The 23,032-nt window shown below is 30.5% G+C and overlaps 1 long non-coding RNA gene and 1 pseudogene across 1 annotated transcript; both read right to left on the bottom strand.

Annotated features, from left to right (window-relative positions):
• Positions 1 to 15,705: 15,705 nt before the first annotated feature.
• Positions 15,706 to 17,797, bottom strand: LOC139847799 (uncharacterized). Its single transcript, XR_011759689.1, has 4 exons — positions 17,616 to 17,797; positions 17,268 to 17,448; positions 17,031 to 17,091; positions 15,706 to 16,137 (listed from the first exon to the last, which is right to left on the bottom strand). It is a non-coding gene; the product is annotated as an uncharacterized lncRNA (long non-coding RNA).
• A 284-nt stretch (positions 17,798 to 18,081) lies between these two features.
• Positions 18,082 to 22,155, bottom strand: LOC139848748 (tropinone reductase-like 3; annotated as a pseudogene).
• Between the last annotated feature and the right edge of the window lie 877 nt (positions 22,156 to 23,032).

Below are 23,032 nucleotides of genomic sequence, written 5' to 3' on the forward strand. Positions count from 1 at the left end.
GAACTTCCCGATTTCTCCCCGAGTTCTCCGAGAACTCCCAGAAATGGTCCCGCCGAGAACTCCCCGAGTTCCGATTTCTTCAACATTGCTTGTAGTACACTTTAACATTTAGCATGTGACATGAACACTCATATCACACGCAAAGCTCCAAAGAGGTACATGCTTTTGTTCTGGATAATAAACTAATTAATTTGCCTTTCTTAATAACACGGATAAATAATGTATATATAAATAAATAAATTACCTTTTTAATTCAGAGTGAAGGACACGTTTGTCATTTAAAAGTTTTACGAGTATATAATTTTTTAAGAATGTCAGTCAATCAATTTGTGTAATGTTTTATTTTGCATGGTGAAGCGATTTGTGATCACTGTCGACATAAATCGATCATGTATTATTTGTTAGTGTAGTAACTAGTAAGGTACCTCCTAGTACCTTGTGTCTAAAGTGACTCCAATATATATATTCTTGTATTCGTCTCGGAATGTGAATGCTGAAATATTATCATCAGAGTTATACTCCGTAAAACAAATACAATATGAACAATTAAAAACGTTTAATACTTGAATACTTTAATGCTAATATAAAACCATAAAGTGGTACGCAGACGTGTGATAATTTTGAGTTTCCCAAAAAAGTAGAAAGTGAAGTAAGAAATTCGAATCCATTGAATTGAACATCAAAAATTCTTCATTGAAACGACCCGTCCATAATACTATAAACGAGGTACGTTATTCATTGGTCACATAGCGAGGTATTTGACCTCTATATGATACGTTTTAGAAAATATTGCATTCGTTTCATAAAAAACACACCATTATTATACATAATGCATGTTTTAAACAAATGGGCGATTATTTAAGGAATAATCCTCATATTACATTTGTTTCCAAATACTACACACGTGACATAACAGTTGAATATAATACATGACAAAAGTTTTATTGAATGCAACACTTCATTTAAACAAAAGCATGAGACTCCATGCACAGCTTGCTCAGATAATGCAACAGCGGAAGACTTTCTTAAGGACCTGAGAATAAACATGCTTAAACAGTCAACACAAAGGTTTGTGAGATATAGGTTTTAAGGCCAGCATAAGATATAATAATAGACCACAAGATTTCATGTTATAAACGTTTCAGCAAAGATATTTTATATGTTGTTGAGCGCCCAGTAACTATACTTAACAGATGTTTTCCGTGCATATTCCCTTTTCAAAGTTATCTCTACACCGTACCAAGTGTAGTAAAACGAAGTACTAAACACCCGTTATGAACTAGTGCTAACTAGCCCGAGTGGGGTTGTCAAACCCAATAGATCTATCAATAGGATTCGCGCTTACATGTTAACCACATGTAACAAATAGTTACCAGACTATTATGGATATATACAAAGGTACAACTCGACGTAGAATATATATTTAAGTACTTGTGTCTATTTTGAAAAACAAAAGATGCATGTATTCTCATCCCAAAATATTTGTAGAGTTTAAAAATGGGACTATATACTCACTGTCGTAAAAGTATAGTTTTAACAAGTTTTCAACTTATTAAAATATAGCCGACGTCCTTGGATTCACAAACCTATAATAATAATAACGATTCAGATAATAATACATATGAACAAAATTAATATAACAAGTTCATATAATACATATATAATAATTTTTAACATTTTATGTTAGTAGTCCATTGTTAGTAGTCCAAAATAGTCCAAAAAGTCCAACAGTCCAATAATGGTATATATATATATATATATATATATATATATATATATATATATATATATATATATATATATATAATCTTAGAATTACCCCACGGCGTATTGTGTACGTATTGTCTTGCATCAATCCAGAGACGTGTTGACTTAGGATTTATCAAAACGTATTGTGCACGTATTGTCATGGAACGTACCAAGATTATCATATATATACAATCTCAGAATTAATCAAGATTATAATATTTTGTTATACTAATGATAACATGTCCAAATATATATAGGATATAAGAAAAGTTAGCAAGGATATGGTTAATATAGTTTTTATAAGATAAATTTCGTCCATACAACGTTAATTTTAGCAGATTTTGTTTTGCTCGCCAAAAATTCATTACAACTCCGTTTAAAGTGAATCAAATTGCTATGGATTCCTTAAGAAGTTAATTTTTCAAAACCAAATCTAAAAGTTCAGTCCATATATTAATTTGTATAGTTTTACCCTCTTTTTGTGCCGGTGGACAGATTTGGAAGAATCCCGGCATCCACCCAATATATGATTTTTGATAAAATACTTCCACTTTGTCTAAAATCATGAAAAATTTACTGAAAGTATTATTTACATATATTAACATATTTCCAAAGTCTTAGCTTCGAACTCGAAGTCTAAGATAGGTTTTTAATTCCCAACTCAAAACAGTCCGCTTTTACCGAATGGAGACTAGTTGATGTATGTTAAGTTTTTAAGGTGTTCTTCATATGTACAAGTTATAAGTTATTATAATAGTTTAATATAACATCATAATATGTATAAATAAGTGTTGTTAGGGTTAGATTAGATTAGTTTTCAAACAAGTTTAGAATCATCCAAACTATGTTCTAGTTGTTATTAACTATGATCTTTTATATGGATAGCTATAATCATATGAATTGAACAAGAGTTTTGGTAAGGCTAATACCTTGATTTAAAAAAGGAAAGTAGCTGAATATGAAGAGGATTCCTAGAGCTTGAAAGACTCCTTGAAAGGGTGCTTAAAGATAACCAAACTTGGAAGCAAAACTTAAATCAAAGGAGGTGTTCTTGATTACTACTTCTATGATGTTTATGGATTGTTTTTGTAACTATTTTTTGTTGTAGATAATGAAGGCTTATTAGAACTTGAAGAGAGGATATTAGAGAGTGTTTTTAGATAGAAAGAATAAGAGAATACTTAGAAGAGAATTGAAAGTAGAATGGATGTAAATGTGTGTAAAAAAACCATGTAAGGTCTTTATATACTAGTTGTATTTTGTTGTTTTATGACAAATATCTAGGATAAGTTAAATACCATGAGGTCGTGCATGACATAATAAGATTGATGATGTCATGCATGACATAATACATCAATCATGCAAATTACTATTGGTATATACGAATAGTAAATACTTTATGTTGTCTTTTTTTGACTAATATCTAGTATAAGTTAAATTGATGATGTCATGCATGACATAATAAGATTGATGATGTCATGCATGACATAATACTCCACTAATACAGATTTTTATTAGTATATATCAATAGTAAATACTTCTAGAAGCTTCGTATAATATGTTTATATATACTGTATGAATACGAGTAGGATTCTTGAGAAAAATGAACGGAAATACGAGTATAGCTATCCTTTATATGTTTTTGTATATTATTAAGTGTATTTAATACTTTTAAGGTTGTATTTATACTCATAATACATTGTATGTAAATACATTTTAACATAAGTTAATTACGTCGTTTAAATAGTAACATATATATTGTTCGAAAACTCTTTAAATTAGTAGTATGAAAATATATATATAATACTTTGTTAATATACTTAATGAGATATTTAATTATCATATTTTCAAGTTAAATATATATATATATATATATATATATATATATATATATATATATATATATATATATATATATATATATATATATATATATATATACACACACATATATAATTAATACAAATTATGACGTTCGTGAATCGTAGGAATAAAAGGGTAATTGATTATATGAACACATTTCAAAATTTTGAGATTTTCACATTACAGACTTTGCTTATCGTGTCGGAAACATTAAATCATTTAAAGATAAAGTTTAAATTTGGTCGGAAATTTTCGGGTCGTCACATTCATTGTCACGGAAGTTCACCATACATGATCTCTTCGGATAGTTTGCAAGGCAAAATGTCGCTTCGAGACGAGTCTGCTCGCAAAACAAGCCAAAAACTTCCATAAAAAACAAAATTACTTAATATAATTACACATATGCGAACGCTTCAAATAAAATATTAAGTAGTATTAAATATTACTCGTAAAACATTTGATATATTTGAACTTACTAATAAACTAAACTCAGTTGCCATCGAAGCTTGGCTTGAGTTGTATGAGAGTGAGATCCAACTTGGGGTATTGCTAACCCAGGTTTGATTCTGTAACGACCCGGATTTTTCCGCTAATATATTGAAGATTAATATTTACATAATTAATGTTTCCAACATGTTAAGCAATCAAACTCATTAAGAATTGGTTATTTGCAATGAATTTTATACAAACGTTTGGCCACCCAGTCTGTCTGACGATTCACGAACGTCATAAATTGAAATAATTATATAATGATGTATATATGGATATATATATACTTATGATTTGTTAAAATGATATTTAAGTATCTCATTATATATAATAACAATTGGTTATATACATAAAATGAGATTACTAACTTAAAGACTTCAAGACTATATACATATATATAACGATGAACGTTGTAATAACTTCTAAATTAAAATGTATGTATATGTATTGTATTAATATGTATTAATACACTTTTGAAAGACTTAATAATATATATCAATATATTTATACTCAATAAAGATAGTTATACTCATTTTCTCATTCAATTTTATCAAGAATCCTATTCGTATCCATACGGTATTTATACCTGTATCATACCCAGCTTCTATACGTATTTACTATGGGTATATACATACCAAATCATTGATCTTAGCAGCCCTCAATCAGTTGTGAGACATGTATAAACATGATGTAGACTTGTGGGAACCATGGCTTGGAAACTAGTATGACTAAATGCATAAAATTACAAACCATGGAGCATGTTGTTGCCCCCATTTTGATGCCAACATGTAGGATAAATAACCTTACATTTCATTTCAATTAACAACATCATTTTACTCTCTAAACACATACTCAAACACTCTCTCAAACCTCCATTCAATTCAGCAAGTATTGGTCTCATAATCCAAGTTATAATCATCATAACAAAGCTTGATCAAGAACACTTCAAGAATTCCAAGCCATCAAGGGTATCTTTGAACTCAATATATTCTCCTTATTTCTCCAGCAACTTTACTCATTTGATTTGAGGTAATAACCTTATTCATAATCTTATTCGATTCATATTCATATAGCTATCTTATTTTGAGTTATAACTAATAACAACAAGAACATAGTTTAGATTATTTCTAAACTTGTTTGTAAATAAACTTAATCCTTCTAACTTGACTTTTAAAGCACTTCAACACATGTATTATGATAGTATGTCAAGCTAACATAAGGATATAAAACTTGTAAACACGAAGAACACCTTAAAATCGAATATATGCCGTCTTAGTCGAACGGGGGCTGTTTTGGGTTTAATTTTAAAAACCTATCTTAAACTTTGAATTAAAAGATTTCCTTTAGTGAAAAATCTTATTTTAGGTGGATATGAAATATATCCAAAATCCATGGTTAAACTCTAAGTGGAAGTATGTTTTTCAAAAGGGTCATCAAGATGTCGTTCTTACGACGGATATGACTATCTTCTTTTATTTGACACCTAAGCTGTATTTTTGACTATAAACCTATACATTTTATGTTAAGATTAATAATGTTGATTTCGATACGAAACCATGGCAACTCGAATCAATCAAAACGGATTTGTAACGAAGAAATTATGGGTAAAACAAAATTGGATATTTTTCTTAATTTTTAGCTACGGACATGATTTATAAAAATGGATGCTAACCTTATCCTAGCTAACTTACCTTGTATCCTTCATGTATTTATACATGTCTTGTTCCCGAACTTATGGAAATACAATTTATAATAGTCGTGATTAAGTTCTACGACAATATATTATAGTCTTAATAAAGATTGTAAGGCACCATATATATATATATATATATATATGACTTGATCACCGTGGATTCGTATACAAAGTTTTGATATATCATTTTGACTTTTTCTATATATATTATTGGAACGAACTATTAGACACCATTGACAGTAATCTCGAGTTAGCTGTGGGTCGAAGTGGATTCCAAAATATTATATACTTTGAGTTGTGATCGAGCCTGAGACATGTATACAATGTGTCGCGGATTGCTTCAGACAATATACATATTATGTGTCTTATTATATTAAGACAATATATTATAGTGTTAGTGAATTCTAACACAATATACGCATTTATATTTATATATATATTTATACTGTTGGACTATTGGACTATTGGACTATTGGACTACGAATGTTGGACTACTAATAATGGACAATTAAAATTATCACAAGTATCATAAGTATGGAATATTAATTATATATATATATATATATATATATCTTGACACAAGAATATTATTATTAGGTTCGCGAATTTGTCAAAGGCCAAGTCTTACCACCATCTATTCGGAAATCATCACAAGTGAGTTATAGTCCCATTTTTACTATCTAAATTATTTTGGGATGAGAATACATGCAAAATTTATAAATGTTTTACAAAATAAGCACAAGTTCATGGAACTATATTCTACGATTGTTTTGTTATACCGGATATCTGTACTTATTATTATTATGCTTGGTAACCTAAGAATTAGTGAAAAACACTAATTGACGCGAATCCTAAAGGTAGATCACCACCCCCATTTTCGAATAGTGGAAATGCTTTAGTACTTCGAAGGGTTCTTGTCATACATTTGAATAGTGGAATGTATGATTCCAGATATCTTAAGCGCTCTATGTTAAGGTCGGTTACCAGGCGACTCATCGTATGAATGATTTTTGCAGTTGTAATGATCCTGCGCATTTAATTAAATGAAATCTTGTGGCTTATTAAATGTTATGATTATTATATAAAAATTAAACATATGACTCACCAACATTTTTGTTGACATTTTAAGCATGTTTATTCTCAGGTGAATATTAAAAACGCTTCCGCTGTCGTATGCCAACCCAATGTCAAGATTTGGAGTCGGCATAATTATTTATATTGTTTAAACTTGCATTCGGAGTATTTGTTGTAATATATTTGATCATATTGTAATGGGTTGTGTAAAAACTTATTTATTTGAGGAGAGTGTCTTTGATAGACAATCTAAATTATGTCATTAAGACCTTTATTCAATAATAAAGGTTATAGTTTTTTTTAAAAACGAATGCAAGATTTGAAAAACGTCAAATATAGAGGTCAAAACCTCGCAAAGAAACCAATTAATATGAAACGTTTATAATTAATATGAACGGGGCATTTCAGTTTCTCACTCCAAGTAGGGAGTTTCCAACTTTTAATGGTACTGTCAACATCAATGCAATTTGGGAAGGTTTCTGGGGGGTTTCACAACCTTCGATGGAATCCCAACATCGTCGTGAATTGGTTTCTCCCTAACGCGTGTGTGGGTGACAAATGAAAGCATTCGATGTCGATATCATCGTTAAAAAAAAGTAAACTAAACTCGGTTATATTGCGATATAAAAACGCAAAATCAAAATCATCAAGATCATTGAAACATCGTCATACGAATCTTCGTGCTACATGAACCGAAAAATACATCAAAAATAATTCGCCGAGATGCAATTGATGACAAAGGTGTGTGACAGTCAAAAGAGCCGGAAGACGCCCCAAAAAATCGGTACAAACCCCAAAAAAAATTAAATCATCGATTGGAGTGGTTACAAACTCGGTGTAAAATTTCAATTATTATCACATACAAGATTATAAAAGCTGTTGGGAAGTTATCCCATCCGGCCATGGGACAAAACAATTGTATGTATATAAGTCTAAAGGAAAGTCCTTCTATCACCAATTGGTTTTAGAAAAGGATGGACTCTTGAGCTTATATGTTGGACATGTTGTTGGGCTATACGATTTATCAATTCTGTCATGGTATCAGAGCTTAGGTAATGGTTTTACAAAGCGAGTCCGAGTCAGGCCCCCATATGTGTGTCGTCGTCGCTACAAAGAGATCGAGTTAGGCCTCTATCGTGCCACCATCTCTACAACCGTTCCACGCCTCGATGTGAGGGGGCGTGTTGGGAAGTTATCCCACATCGGCCATGGGACAAAATAAATGTATGCATACAAGTCTAAGGGGAAGTCCCTCTATCACCAATTAGTTTTAGAAAATGATGGACTCTTTGACTTATATTGTGGCACATGTTGTCGGACTATCGATTTATTAATTCTATCAAAAGCCATATGGTAGTTTTAAAAATGCAAATCTTAAAAGAGAGGGTAATCTTGTAATATTTATTGATTAATGAAAAACAATCTATTACTTTAATTTTTTTAAAAAGTTATTTTATATTTAAATAGTCCATCTATCTATAGATTCTATTATATTCCTAAAATGATGACATCATAAATAAGCTTTTTCTCTTTACAAAAGAAAATTAAAAAATAAAAAGAAAATAATTTAGACCATGTTGATGATGTCATAAGTAATATTATTTTAATTTAAAAACATTAATCTCAAATTTAAAATATAAACTCAGGTTCTTTACGCCCTAAATTTTTCACTATGAAAACCTAAATTACCGAATAAATCACGATGCTATCCATTCTATTGAAAGTTTGATTTTTTTTTTCTCCAGGAAGGCCATACTAAAGCACGTCTCTTTTGTAATTGGACATCAGGTAAGTAATATCTAGAATCTGAATCATCTTCTTTATATCACCTTCTCACCTAGCTTTATCCACAGGTAAATAATCATCGTCAACAGGTAAACAAAACATTATGTAATACCTATCATTATGGAAAGATGTTATTTTTTCCGATTATAACTTGATTTTGGGTGTGAGGATTTTATACAGTTTCACTTTCATCGTTAAGGAAATGAGATTTTTTCTTCCAATGTAAGGTATAACTATCTTCTCATTCGTGGTTTTGATTTGTAACTTCTTAAGTGTTTACGATTGTCTTTTGTTATTGGTGGTACTATATGATAATTTTAATTTTACCAAGAAAATGATTTGTAATGCTTATCATGTGTTTGATGAAATGCCTCAATGAATTTGTTTTAATTTTACTGATATGGGTTCTCAATAGGAGACTAATTTTATGCATCATATTCTACAGGAAGTGAAGTGACCTATTGAATGATACAATTAAAGTGAGTGTATGGTTTTGTATGAAAATATTAGGTGTTTGTTTGTTGGAGGCTTGATTGATGAAAGGACTTTGCTAGAGTTTTGATTTAAAATAAATTTTGAAGCTAGCCAATAGCTGTTAGGGGTTTTGTCTAATCTAATATGATGAGATCGTGACTGTCTTTGGTTTATATGTCAATTTCTATTTGAAGTTATTAGAGTCATTTTTAGTTTTTTTGTGTGCTTAATTTGGTTTCTTAGCTGTTTTAGTTTTGTTTTCCCTATAATATTTTTATAATTTGTTTACCATTACAAATATCTTCTTTAATGAGTTTGATTTTTTTATCCTTAATATGGTGATCAATGTTATGTTAATTGATAGAAAGTAGTGTCTTAAACTGCAAATTTTGGATTTTATTAGAGCATTTCCAATGGTTAGTTAATTGAATGCCAATTCATTGTTATTCCATTGTCAATCCATTGGTACCATTAGGAATGCTTAGCCAATCCATTGCCAATCCATTTATGTCTTCCATTTAGTGAATCTTAAGCATTTTGCATCACATATGAAATTGTTGTAAACACTTGTACAATTTGCTTTTAGATTTGTACCATAATTTAATTTATTTATTTTTTAGTGGTTGAAGAAGGATGTGATGGTTGGGAGTGATATGTGATGAATTAGTGATATGAAAGATATGAAAAAGAAACAGTAATGTGGCGCTGATGTGGCAATGTGTTAATATGAAGAAGGGTGTCATAAATAGGAATGCTCTTACCTCTTTAACAATTATATGGTTGAAGCAGGAAGCCATGGTAGGCCTTAAAGGTCGCAAGCTATGACTAATGGATTTTGAGAAAAGCATCAAAAGGTTGTCATACAAAAAATCAAATTCAAGATCAGGTAATGTATATTACAAATTGTGCCAAAATTATGGTGTTGTATGGATAAAATCAGTTAACCATGAATGCGTATGTTGGGTTTATTTTTGGCTTCACTTATCCGCACTTTCAAGTATCATCAATATATAATTGTCCCACATTTAACTTTCAAGTATCTTCAGACTGTTGGTTGAATGTTGGTTAATGGACTAACCGACAAAGTTAATTATGATGTTTAACCAAAGAATATGTTTTGATGATGACACATACATACGCATAAGTGTATGATCGACATCTTAACATAAAACACGCAAGTTCACTAATCCATATTTGATCTTGCAAATGACCAAGTCAAACAAAACTTAAAGAATGAAAATAAAGATCATTAAAATACACGGTCAAAGTACGGTCGACCGTACACTTAGCCGTAGAAGCCCAGACTGAATCTGCAACGCAGTTTTGTGAAAACAAGTTGCACTGCTGCCACCACGGTCAACCGTAGTGCGACCGCAGAATCTTCTGTCATCATTTTTGATCAAATTTAGTTTGACCATTTTTCGACATCTATAATTCATGAAACCTTTTTCAACACGCTTAGAATAGATGTCCTTTCCATACTCAATTGAGTCTTGGTCATAAAAACACTAATCTTGGTTAATTACGCTTAATTACATCTTAATGACAAATTAACCATAATTAGACATAACACATAAGTGTTAATCAATAACTTATGATCTTAAAATTTGTCTAGACACTCTTAGGATGATCACCAAGTACCAACACACATATGCTAATGTCACTAGAACACTAATTACAATTAAAGATTACTTAGTGACAAATTAAGGCTAAATGAAGAACAATGCTTTTAGGTAAAAACTTGTAATCCTAAAATACACTTCTATACATTTAGGATGGTCACCAAGTCTCAACTAGAGATTGCTCTTCCCTTGTGCATGTGTTGGACATTAATGTGTGCTTACACATTAATCATGCAATATGTTATATTGCAAGTAAGCTTGCTAAAGCTTAAACCATAGTGTTGTGCAAATATCTATATGATTAATTTTAGAATAACTATCTCTTGCTATGTGTGAGTATTACTTGCTACTTGCTAATATGTTTAATACTCATCAATTTGCCAACTTGGTTACTATGCTTGCTATGTGTTTACTAGTTAGAATACTAGGATTCAAGTAACTAGTTTACTCTAATAAATTAAGTGTAAAATGGTTCACAAAGGAATAATGGTCAATTGTTTATTTGGTCTTGTCTAAAGTAACACATTGTGTTTACTTGACCAAGTATGACTTAACATTGATGTTTTTACATACTTAATGTTTATCTTAGAAAGACATCATTCAATTAATCTCTACTTAATCTTAAAATGAACATGACTTGTGATTAATTGAAACTAGGAAGTTAATGACATGTTGACTAGTCTTTAGGATTGAACCAAATGCATTAATGTGGCTAACTAAGTCTTGACCAAACTGAGATTACCCAAAATATCAATCAAGACACTTCTCTAAGTTTATTGGGTTTACCACTTTTGGAGTGTTATGTCATTTTCACTCAATAAGACCAAATCTCACACACTTAATGCATATAGTACTTGTATAGGATGTTGAATTTCTTTTGCAGGTGCTAGATGGAGTAAAGGTTCCAAAATGTGATGTTCAAATCTGAGTCAAACGGCTATACAACAGATACATATTTTTGAACTGGAGCACATGCGGTCGAACCACGCCACCACGGTCGACCGTGCTGGTAACCGTGTAACAACGGCTAGTTTTTTAATCTCACTATAAAAGGCAAGCATTGAAAAGCATTTCAAGCTCACTCTCTTACATACTTCAAAGGCTTATTTCAAGAGATCACAAGTGATTTAATTAATACTCAAATGTGATCAAGAAAGAGAAGATTATATGATCTTATAGATATTGAATTTGGTTGTTGTAAACTTACTAATCAAAATTAATTATCTTGTGAGTTTACTTAGTGTAATGTATGTCCTAGTATTGTCTTAGGATCATCATTGCAAAGTGTATAAGTCTTGTAACTTCAATTAGTAGAAACATAGGCTAGCTTAGTGATCTACTTCCTTAAAGGGACTTAGGAAGTTGATTAATCTCATCTGGAGATTAATACTTGTCCAAGGTGAAGACAAGTTGATCTAGGTTGGAGTTGGTCTTTCAAAGGGATAGAAAGATTAGATTTGTTGTCTACCAAAGAAGTTGAAGACTTGTAAATCGGATCTCCACCGGGTTTGGAGAAAAGTGATTAGTGAAGCAAGAAATCCCGATTAGTGTAATCGGGGAGTGGATTAAGGTGGATTAGTTAACATCCACCCGAACCACTATAAATCCTTGTGTCTATGTTCTTTTCATTACTTTACTTATCATTTTGAACATACACATTACACACATCAAGTTTGAGTTGAATTGGTTGATCATAGTTAATCGAATTTGGTGATACAATCGAAAAATTGTTAAAAACGTATTAAGTAACTATTCCCCCCCCCCCCCCCCCCCTTCTCTCTCTCTTTCCTTCTAGTTACACAGACTACTTCTGATTACATAAATTATATCACACTAATACAATAACCATTTTTATTTCCATCTTTACACTTCACTGGAAACATTATAGTCATTTGTAATGCATGTTAGTAAGTTATATATTAATTTGGCGTAGATAAGTTTTGTATTGTTTATACATAGTATCTAGTAGCATATTAACCAACATGTTTTTTGCAGTAACTTCTCAAGTATTGCAAAATGATAGTTATGTCCTTATTTGAACAAATCCATACTTTAGCAAATATGTAAGATGTATCATTATATGCAAAATTAATATTTGTAAGATGTAGCCAAGGCAATGCAACTGCTTAAGTAATATTTAATGATGTTTTTGGGTCACAATGCATCTTACGTCACATTTTGTGAATTTGTTTAGTACCCGCGAAGCCTTTTATTTATTTGTTTTCCTACCTATGGAATCCTTTCAAATTTGCTTTTTTAACTATAGTTTTCTAAATATGTTTCTTTAAATATGGCATTGTAAGGCAATCTGGACCCATATAATGTTTTTATTTAGTTATTATATTATCAATAACATTTTGTACTTTGAGACGGCATTGCTCTCAAGTGGGAATAAAAGTAACACAGTTGCTTGACTCAGTTACAGGTTGCAATTTAAGATGGCTAAATTTAAACCATCTTCACAGTTACAGGTTGCAATTTTCTATGTGTATATGTGTAATTCTAATTGTCATTCTTGCTTAGATTGTTTATGATAGATTGACAGATAGATGCAGGAGTTTTGAGTTGATTACAATGGTAAGTGCTCATGAAACAAATGAACCTACTGGCATGTTTAATGGATTTGTAAGTTTTTCTTTTTCTTGAAAGTTTCTTATGCAGACTGGTAATAAATCTTTTTATTGTTCTTTATTTTTTTCAATTGATCTTCGGTATCATTTCAAGCTACTAAATTCTACTCATTTATATTTTGCTCGAATTAGGAATGGGTCAACCCTATTTTGTAAAGATAGTTAAGTTATAAGTCTTCGCTAAAGTGAAACTGAAACAAACTGTATTAAATTAACGGTTACAAGTAATCATATTTACACTTTTAGTAGAAAAAAAATTATGGAATATCATGAGTCAGGTATGCCAAAATCTTAGTGGATTTATTATTATTCTTAAGCAAGTTAGCTTTTCTCTTATCACTATTACTTTTATATTATGCGGAGTATAAGTAACATATGTTTTTAAATCACTAATTGCATTCTTTGACATTGGGTATTGTTGTTGTTATGTTACTAATGGGCATTCCCACTAATGGATTTATGTTTTGTACATGAGAATGAATAGGTTGTTAATACTTCGCTCTTTTATGTGAAGGGTGATTCAGATTTTTTATTTGGTATGTTTACTTGGTGTTTGTTGCAGGTTATGATGGTGGTTTTGTTGGTACAAGATGAGAAGATGATGAAGATATGTATGTTCAGTTCAATCTATATAAAATGTTAAGGTATTGTTCACTTCAATCTACTGTATATAATTACAAACAATATAAATAATTAGGAACAATGGGATACAGAAACACATGGAGTAATACTACTACAATAAGAAGCTCCACATTAGACATGCATACCTTTCAAATATTGCATACTGAACTTAACATATGATTTTTAACAATGTCATTTAAAATATTTAAAATGTTTTAATAATATTCATAACAATTTAGTCACTTAGGTTTTTACATAGTGACTTTATTTATTGATAGAGTTATAACTTTTTTTTTTTTTTTTTTTTTTTTATCATATATACTAATTTTACACATTCAAGTTAAATATGTCCAGATTGATGTGAAGTTGTAAAAATGAATTGTGGGCTGAAGTGTTATCAAATGGATCAAAATGAAAGCATAGCAGCTTAGGCTCCAGGTTGAATCTGAATGGGTGTCAGAATGGGTCAAACAAATGATGCAGGGCACTACAATTAATTACACTATGTGGAGCTCGAAAAATGAATATTAGTAGCTGCTGTTTGGAGCTACTTCTTTGAGCATCATGTATTGACATGTGATTTTGTTTTAAATTGTACATAGATAGATAATAGAGGTGCATGAGTGTTATGTTATTAATGTGATCGTGTTTTTTATTTTATTTATATCAATTCGATAGTTGTAGATATTTTGATTTAGTATAACAAGCAGATGGTCAGCCGCGCGCTGCTGCGGCGGCCGACCAAATAAACATTATGTGCAAAAGCATCTCAGATAATTAACGATTATATTTAGACTGTATTGTTCATGGGCGGGAGATGAAGTGGTAGATTAGACCACGTATTTTGAACACGCAATTGTCATAAATCCCAGTAACAAACAGTTCCGTGTAAAGTATAATGAAAGGTTAGGCTAGTAATGAAAATCAAATAATAAAGAAGGTTAGTCTAGCTCAAAAGTAAGGTAGTTGTAAAATTTTACTCATGGTTTCAATCCATTCACAATAATAGCATATCAATAACACCTTAGATTTAGTTTACTCATGGTTTCAACCCATTCATAATATCAATTATACTAACTAATCATGCTGACATTAAGTTGGTGCAACTTTAACTGATTAAAGTCAACGTCATGCAGTTCATATTAAACAGCTAAATGCTATAAAATTCAGAATATCGAGTTTAGCTAGCTATTGTAAACTAAAAACATACATCGCCATTAACCGGTCTTGACAATTTACACAATGAATTAAATTAAAAATGCAACAAAAATGTTACAATCTAATATATAAGGATATAAAAACTTTACCACTTGTTGAGAAATTAGCATCAACAGATGATCGGCCATATCTACACAAAGGATATGCAACCGTAGATGGAAGAACAACAGCAGTTCGAACGTCATATATTTGAAATAGACAAATCATCTTACTCGATACCATTATCTATCAGTTGGGTATTTCATATTTCAGGGGGCGAAACAGTTGGAAATACAGTAGCGACACCAAATGTATCAAACGCGCCACCAGGCTTAGTACCACTACCAGGCTTAGTACCACTACAGTTACCCTTTTTCTATATCTCTCTATACGACATAATATTAACTTAGATGTAAACCTACAGCATACACTATGGGAAAAAGAATTACAATAGGGAAAAAGAATGAAAACAATTAGAAAACACAAACATGGAAAACATAGTCAGAAATATAGAAAATTCACTCCTAAGGAATCGTAAGCAATATAATACATCTATAAATGCGATGAACAAAAATGCAGAAAAAATAATCTACAAACCTGTATAATACCTCTTTTAAAGCTGTTTGCGATAAAACAAAAACAATCAACATAAAGAGAAACAAACAACAAACGCGTTTTATCTGCTTTATTGTATATGTCGTTTTATATGGCTTATTGACCCATAAATCATGCCAAAAAGTGACTATTAACAGCACGCCGAACAGGTGGTTCATTTGTTGATCTATCGAGTGAACGCTGATTGCTTGAACATGTGGTCAACTTGCATTTGTAGCAGTAGTCTTTTTGACGATATTTTGGGCTGATCTGTGACTGATACTGTTGAATCCTTGGGTTATTCAAACTGTGGCGGTGTTTAGAATATGAATCTTTTTTCCCCATTCTGCAAAGAGACAACATACATCATTTTAATATCAAAGAACTCCACAAAACAAATATCCACCTTAAATATAACTATCAATATCAAAAGAACGGACATATAATTGAAAATACACACATCAAAATTTGTAATGAATTCGATGAGAAACATACAACAGATGCAGAATTCAAAGAACACCATTTTTTAAACGCCGGAAAACAAAACCGTCAACATCAGTTATTTCACAAAACGAATACATAGAATGGTAACTGAATTATTAAAAAATAAAATTTTGAATAACCATAACGAAAAGCTATTATGTGTATAAACAAAACAGATGATGTACCAAACTTTAAAAAACAAAATACACTTGTTATATGTATACTGATCATGCAACAATAAATCACGAAACAACAATATGGCATGGAGTCTATAAAACAGAGATCGCAAAGTAAACATCAACAAAAAATGAACCAAAAAAGCACATACAGTCTACTAAACATAGATCTATGAACATCACAAACCAACTATATTAACAAATAAACGACACGAAACAAATGCAATTGAAAATCAAATGCAGTAAATTAGAAGGCGAGGAAACAACAACCTGAACAAATGCATATGACAATCAAACCGGCACTGCTACTTGGCTGAGCTGATGTATCACCATTATTATTTACGTTATCTTTGCCTATTTATTATAAATGTCCTACTACTTAATACTATCGTTCGACAACAACTAATATAAACCACAAATACTATCGTTCGACAACAACTAATATAAACCACAAAGATGACATACAAATGTGAAACAATGAAAGCAACACACCAAGCGTATAAGAAAATAGAAATCGGAAATAGCAAACATGAGTTTAACTGAACTGTTTGTAACAATAACTATTAACTATATGCATTACCGTCATCAATAGTAAATAGGCAAACGCAGATTTCAGGTACAAATGAAGCTTTGAATCAAACCTGAAAAAAAAAAAAAACCGAATTGGGTAATAACTACATGTACTTACAAAAATGTAAGGAATACCAAATAATAGCAGTTATAGTATACTACAACAGCGTTATGAACAACTCATTAAGGTGATTACCAATTTAGCATGTTCAACCTTCAAAAAATGAAAAATAAAGAGGATTGTTACCATCTATAGTTAGGGTTTTTTATAATGATGATCCCTTCACCACCATCGATTTCAGATCTCCTGCGACTTCTTAAAAAATGACGATGAAGATGGTGATTTTGGATCTGGATATGGCCGGCGTTCTTCACCAAAATCAATTAGAGAGTGACCGTAATCGTTCGATGAAATCAACCGATTAAAGCTGTTAAACAATGAAATCAACCGGTTAAAATCGAAAACCTCATAAACCCCAAAAAAAACACCAACAAAATCGAAGACCCTAGCCTGAAATCGTGATGAAATAAATCGAATGAAACCTAAGTTCAAAGTCGAAAATAATCCTGAAAGATGGAAGACGATGGAACTGACCTATTAAATTGGTGGTTTCTCCGGCGCCGATGGCGGCGACGGTGAGGAAATTGTGACGCCGTTGTTGCTGGCGGAGAGGGTGGAGTTGGTGGTTACGCCGGAAACGATGGTGGCGAAGTTGATGTCTAGAACAAAATGGGATGTAGGTGAAGAGTCTGGAAAATATTTAGCAAGCTAGATGACTAAAATGAAGAAAGTGATAGGAAGAATCTGGAAGCTTGTGAATAAATATCCATGAGTGTGAAAAGACAAAATTAGCCTTTAACCATTAAAATATTAGAGTGAATTCTATCGAATATATTTATTTATATTTATAATGAGCTTTCCTTTCTTAAATGTCAACGTTTGATAATAACATGTAGCTATAAACTCTAATTCAAATTTAAATGATACTAAGACTTTTATAATTAATTTTTTAATATTATTTTTAGTAAACCCGTGAATTGTTATTAAACTAGTAACTATGTTAATCAACTAAAAGACCTATTTCTTTAATCTATCCAAACATAGTAAAATTTACATAAATAACAACATAAAGGGTTTTAGTCATTTTATATGAATGATGGAATGATGGACTAGTATCAAGTAAACTGCCAATTTATTCGTCTAAAATCAAAAACCTTATAAGAAAACGAGTATTTTATTAATTTTAGATTGTTTTCATTCTAGCTAAAAACTTCTTCCAGTTTGACATATGCATTCATTCATATATTAATATTAATATTAATATTAATATTAATATTATGTATATATGTATATATATCTATCTTCTATAATTTCTATTATAATAATCCTATAATGATGATGTTATTATTAGAATAATTTCTTTGTTAAGAAAAAATCAAAAATAAAAAGAAAAAAATCTAGACCACCTAGATAATGTCATTAATCTTAAGTATTTATTATTAACAAAAATTGTACTTATAGTAACCAATTATTTAATAACTTAAATAATGATGTCATTATTATTTTATATATTAATTACTTAATTAAAAATTAGAAAAAAAAAAAGCAACATAAAAACAAATAGTATTTTTAAAACATGATCTTTCTGTTGAAGTATTTTTGATCGAAATATTAAGGTTATGTTTTTATTCTAATTCATCTTTAAATCATTCCTAATTAAAGATATGTAATATATTATACGGAGTGTATATATATTAGATATAAGTAAATAAACCCCGAGGATTTTCTTGGTGTGTGAGGCGTAAAAGATGAGCAGAAACACAAGGTCAAGTTTTAGTATTATTTTTTTTCGTTTGATAAAGATAAGATATACAGAGTATTTGTTTTCGTACAAAATATAAAAAAGGTACTGTAGTAAGTTTTACTTCGATTTTCAAAGTTACAAACAATATTGGATATTGTTTTCGGGTTATATACGGACTAGCATTCGATTAGTGTTAACTTCATTTATTCTGACCAAGTTAAGTACATCAATATGTTTGTAAAAACAACAAGTTTCTTATCGGAATCCATGGTTCCACGGGTCATTAAACTAAATGACTTTAACATTTACATTTACTTAATACCTAAAATATATCATTGAACTGTTTCGTTTAAACAAACCTGTGATACCACGGGTCATTTCACTAGTAATACATATTACTATATATACTACTCAATCCATTAAAATTAATATCTCAGTTTGACAGTTCCAAAATCAATATCTCAGTTTAACTTGTGAAGTTTTTCTTGTTCAATTTCGACTTCAAATATCTTTGTTTGTACTACATAATAGTTGATGAAAATTATACCAATAAAAATAGGTTTAAAACATAATCTATTCATGTAAGTCTCATAGATTATTATATAACACAAATAAAATTATAAAATTATTTAAAGTTAAAAAAATTTAAAGACTTTTAAAAATTACTGTAAATGAAAGAGTTATTTTAAAACGGATGGAGTAATTGTGGTTGTTTTGGTGTTGTTTGATGGAAGTAAAAATGTCCTTTTGTGGCTTGTATTGGTTGGTTGATAATTGAAATTACTTCGAACGCCTTTTTTAAAATTTTTAATTGAAGTGCTTTTTTATGGTAATTGTTGTTTTCGCTTTACGAACTCGTCGTTTTATTTTTTCAAGGTTATGTAAGTTTTAATTGTAATTGTTGTTTTGACTTCACAATTTTTCGTTAAAATTTTCTCAATAAGGTGTTTTGATTTTTATTTTTCTAAATTTAAATTTTTTATGTATTTTTTTATTTTAACTTTTTTCTTCTATGTATTAATCTTTATCATTTATTTAAGACAGTTATTTTGAAATTTCATTTAGAACAATTAATTTGAGACATTTATAAAAGAAAACCTAGACAATAAAATGGGAAAGGAAGAATACAATTATATATGTATAATATTTAAAAACTAGATTTAAGAGCCCGTGTGTTGCACGACAGCTCTATAAAATAGTATTCGAAAATGTTTGTATTGGTACCAAATAGGTGTATGATACAATTACAATGAATCTAAAATGTCATACATGGTTTCAACTAATAATATAACGTATTAATATGAAAGTGTAAAAAATTCTAGTCATCTCCAAAATACACAAATTGGTGCTTACACGCGTCTTTTCACAATGTAATGATGTGGTAACATCACTGCATCTCACATTAACATCTCTTGAAGTACTTGTTGTACCACTGTTGTTGACACCCATACCAAGTAATTCATGCGATGAAGCAAAACGAATACGACGGACAACATTACCGACATAGGGAGAATTGGTTTCTGTAGCCTTCCTTTGTCTTGTATTGGTCGACAATATATATATTTTCTGCTAGATAGGTTCGAACCTGTGACCTCTTGTAAGGAAATCAGTTGTATATTCATTGTAAAACTAAAAAATCTCCATTTCTCATGGAGAAGTTATAATAGTGTTGTCCAGAATTTGTTACCGTTATGAATATTTCTTGCGTTGCCTTTGACACATCCATTGGAAAGAAGTTTATGCATTTTATTAATGCTCGAATGTTAAAAAAATGTCAAGGCACTTGACACTCTTCAAATTGACTTATGAAATTATCAATAAAGGAAAATTACCATGGTTGGGTTGTTGGTAATGTATTCAGCGAAATGGGTAGGTAACCCTGGAGCGACACAGTTCACATGAGTATGTAGGGCTAACTCGGTTGCAAGAGCCTAAACACATAATATAAAAAGAAATATTAGTAAGATGGTATTGGAATTTTATAAGAAGAATACTCAAAGATATACATTGATACCTTTGTAAGACCAAGAAGAGCGATTTTAGTGACACCGTAAATCGCCAAGCCTGCTGGCGGTTGAAAAGCGTTGATCGAGAAAATTAAAACAATCGATGAACCTTTCGTCAAGTGAGATACCCTGCCCTAGTTGCTTACAAAAAATAAAAATAAATAAATACCTGAAGAAGCAATATATACGTTTTAACATTAATTTCCTATAGCTTGTCGAGGGATGTTTCTTTATTTTGAAGAATGGCATCAACAGAAGAATTACAGCAGAGCATTCGATACTACTACATCAATTTTCCCATATCAGGAAAAAGAGAAATTCGAATAAACAAAGCTACATAATCAACATGATCAAGCGAAATTTAATAGGTTCACATACACACATACTGATCAGTTCATCTTAGGCATTTGATTTATTCTTTTAGCAGGGCCCTAAAGTTGTTCTTATTGAACCAAGATCTTTGACTCGGATGATTAAGTTTCGAGTTTGACAAGAATGCTTGTATGCCCAGAAAAATGAGTTGAATCTTGATATCAGTAGAGATTCTTGTGATAGACCAATTGATGACTTATTCAAGCAACATTCTTTTTAATAAAATCGACTCGGGTAATTTATGATGAATAGCCAAACTAATCAACTTAAACATGTTAAACATTGAATAACATTAACTAAATTCTGATAAACTGGCAACTGCTAAGAAACTTCAAGACAAAACCCATACCCAGAAGTAATTCTAAATCACGAAAACTAATTGCGCAATGCAAACCTGTCTGCTTAAGATGTTAAACCAACATCATTTTCTTGCTGAAATTTATTAGTCAAATCCTTAAGCTTAAATTGCATTTGAAGAACAAATTTTGCATTTTTTAAACATAAACATGTCTCAACTTGCTTTTCAATATGACCAGTCAAGCACTATTTAAGCATTTTCTAATTATTTGCACTTCACAAACACTGATCTAAAATTGAAACATACAAATAAAAAAACTTGGTTACCTGTATAATCTTGTTAATAAGATTCCCTCTTTGTTATGCATTAGAAATATAACATACCAAACCCATTACTTCAATTCCTTGCTCCTTAAGCTATTTAACTGCCTCATCAACATTTCTCTATCCTAATTAAGAAAACATTTTCATCTTTAAAGTCAACTCAATTTTCCCAGTTCACCAAAAAAATAACCACATGTCTTCTAAATGAAATTACAACAGAAACACCTTCCACACCAAGGCTTTGAGCAATAGTATAACCTATACTTTGTGTTGATGTTGTAATTATTGCAACTTTACCTTCAAATCTTCTTCCAATTTTTTAATTTTCCATTATTATTGTTCTTGTTATTGATCAATAAATCTTACCGATTAGAGATTGATCGAGTGGATTTTTTTCTAGGGATTTTTGGAAGACTTTAGGTAAATGGTTAAATGAAAGACTTAAGGTATGTACCTTCTATAAGGCAAATACTTGAAGTTTGATGTGTAACTCCTCGTGATGATGTAAGTTGATGCTGCCTTATCCGAAACTGCAGACATTGACAAATTTCATTTTTAAATGCTGCAAGAAATATGTTTTGTGAACTATAGATCAACACTAATTTTAATTAAGTACTCATTTTAACTTGGACCAAGTGGTGTTGAAATTTAAAAAGAGTTTACCTCGAAAGCAAAAAGAATACAAAATTTGTTCCTGACACAAAGAACATATGAATCGATGAAAAATGGAATCTGGAACATGTATCAAAATCTTTCTAAGTCTTACTATTTGGGACTACCAATCATTTGACTCATGAACGGTTAACACACTGCATATAAATCAAAATGCTCGAGTCTACATTGGGATGGTTTTGATCATCTTACGCGTAATTTTTATAAATTTTCAAACATACTTCACGCATACTTGCATTCAGCCGATCCATCAAATTCAAACAATATGTGTCACTATCCTGCACAAGATATTATCGAATTATTACAATAATATATAATCAAAAATTAATCGATTTCATAACTTCATCTATAATATGGTTGAAATTAACCGATTACAAAACTCCAAATCATCCTTAATGGTTAAATTATAAACGTAAACTATCTATTGAAATCGATACCTGGTACTTTCCGCTGAGAGACTTCGTCAAAATTATCCCAAAAATTCAACGATTTGTAAACCCATCATTACATATTTGAAATCGATGGAAGTCGTGCGG

The sequence above is a fragment of the Rutidosis leptorrhynchoides genome, chromosome 5 (assembly GCF_046630445.1).
Source record: "Rutidosis leptorrhynchoides isolate AG116_Rl617_1_P2 chromosome 5, CSIRO_AGI_Rlap_v1, whole genome shotgun sequence".
NCBI classification, from domain to species: domain Eukaryota; kingdom Viridiplantae; phylum Streptophyta; class Magnoliopsida; order Asterales; family Asteraceae; genus Rutidosis; species Rutidosis leptorrhynchoides.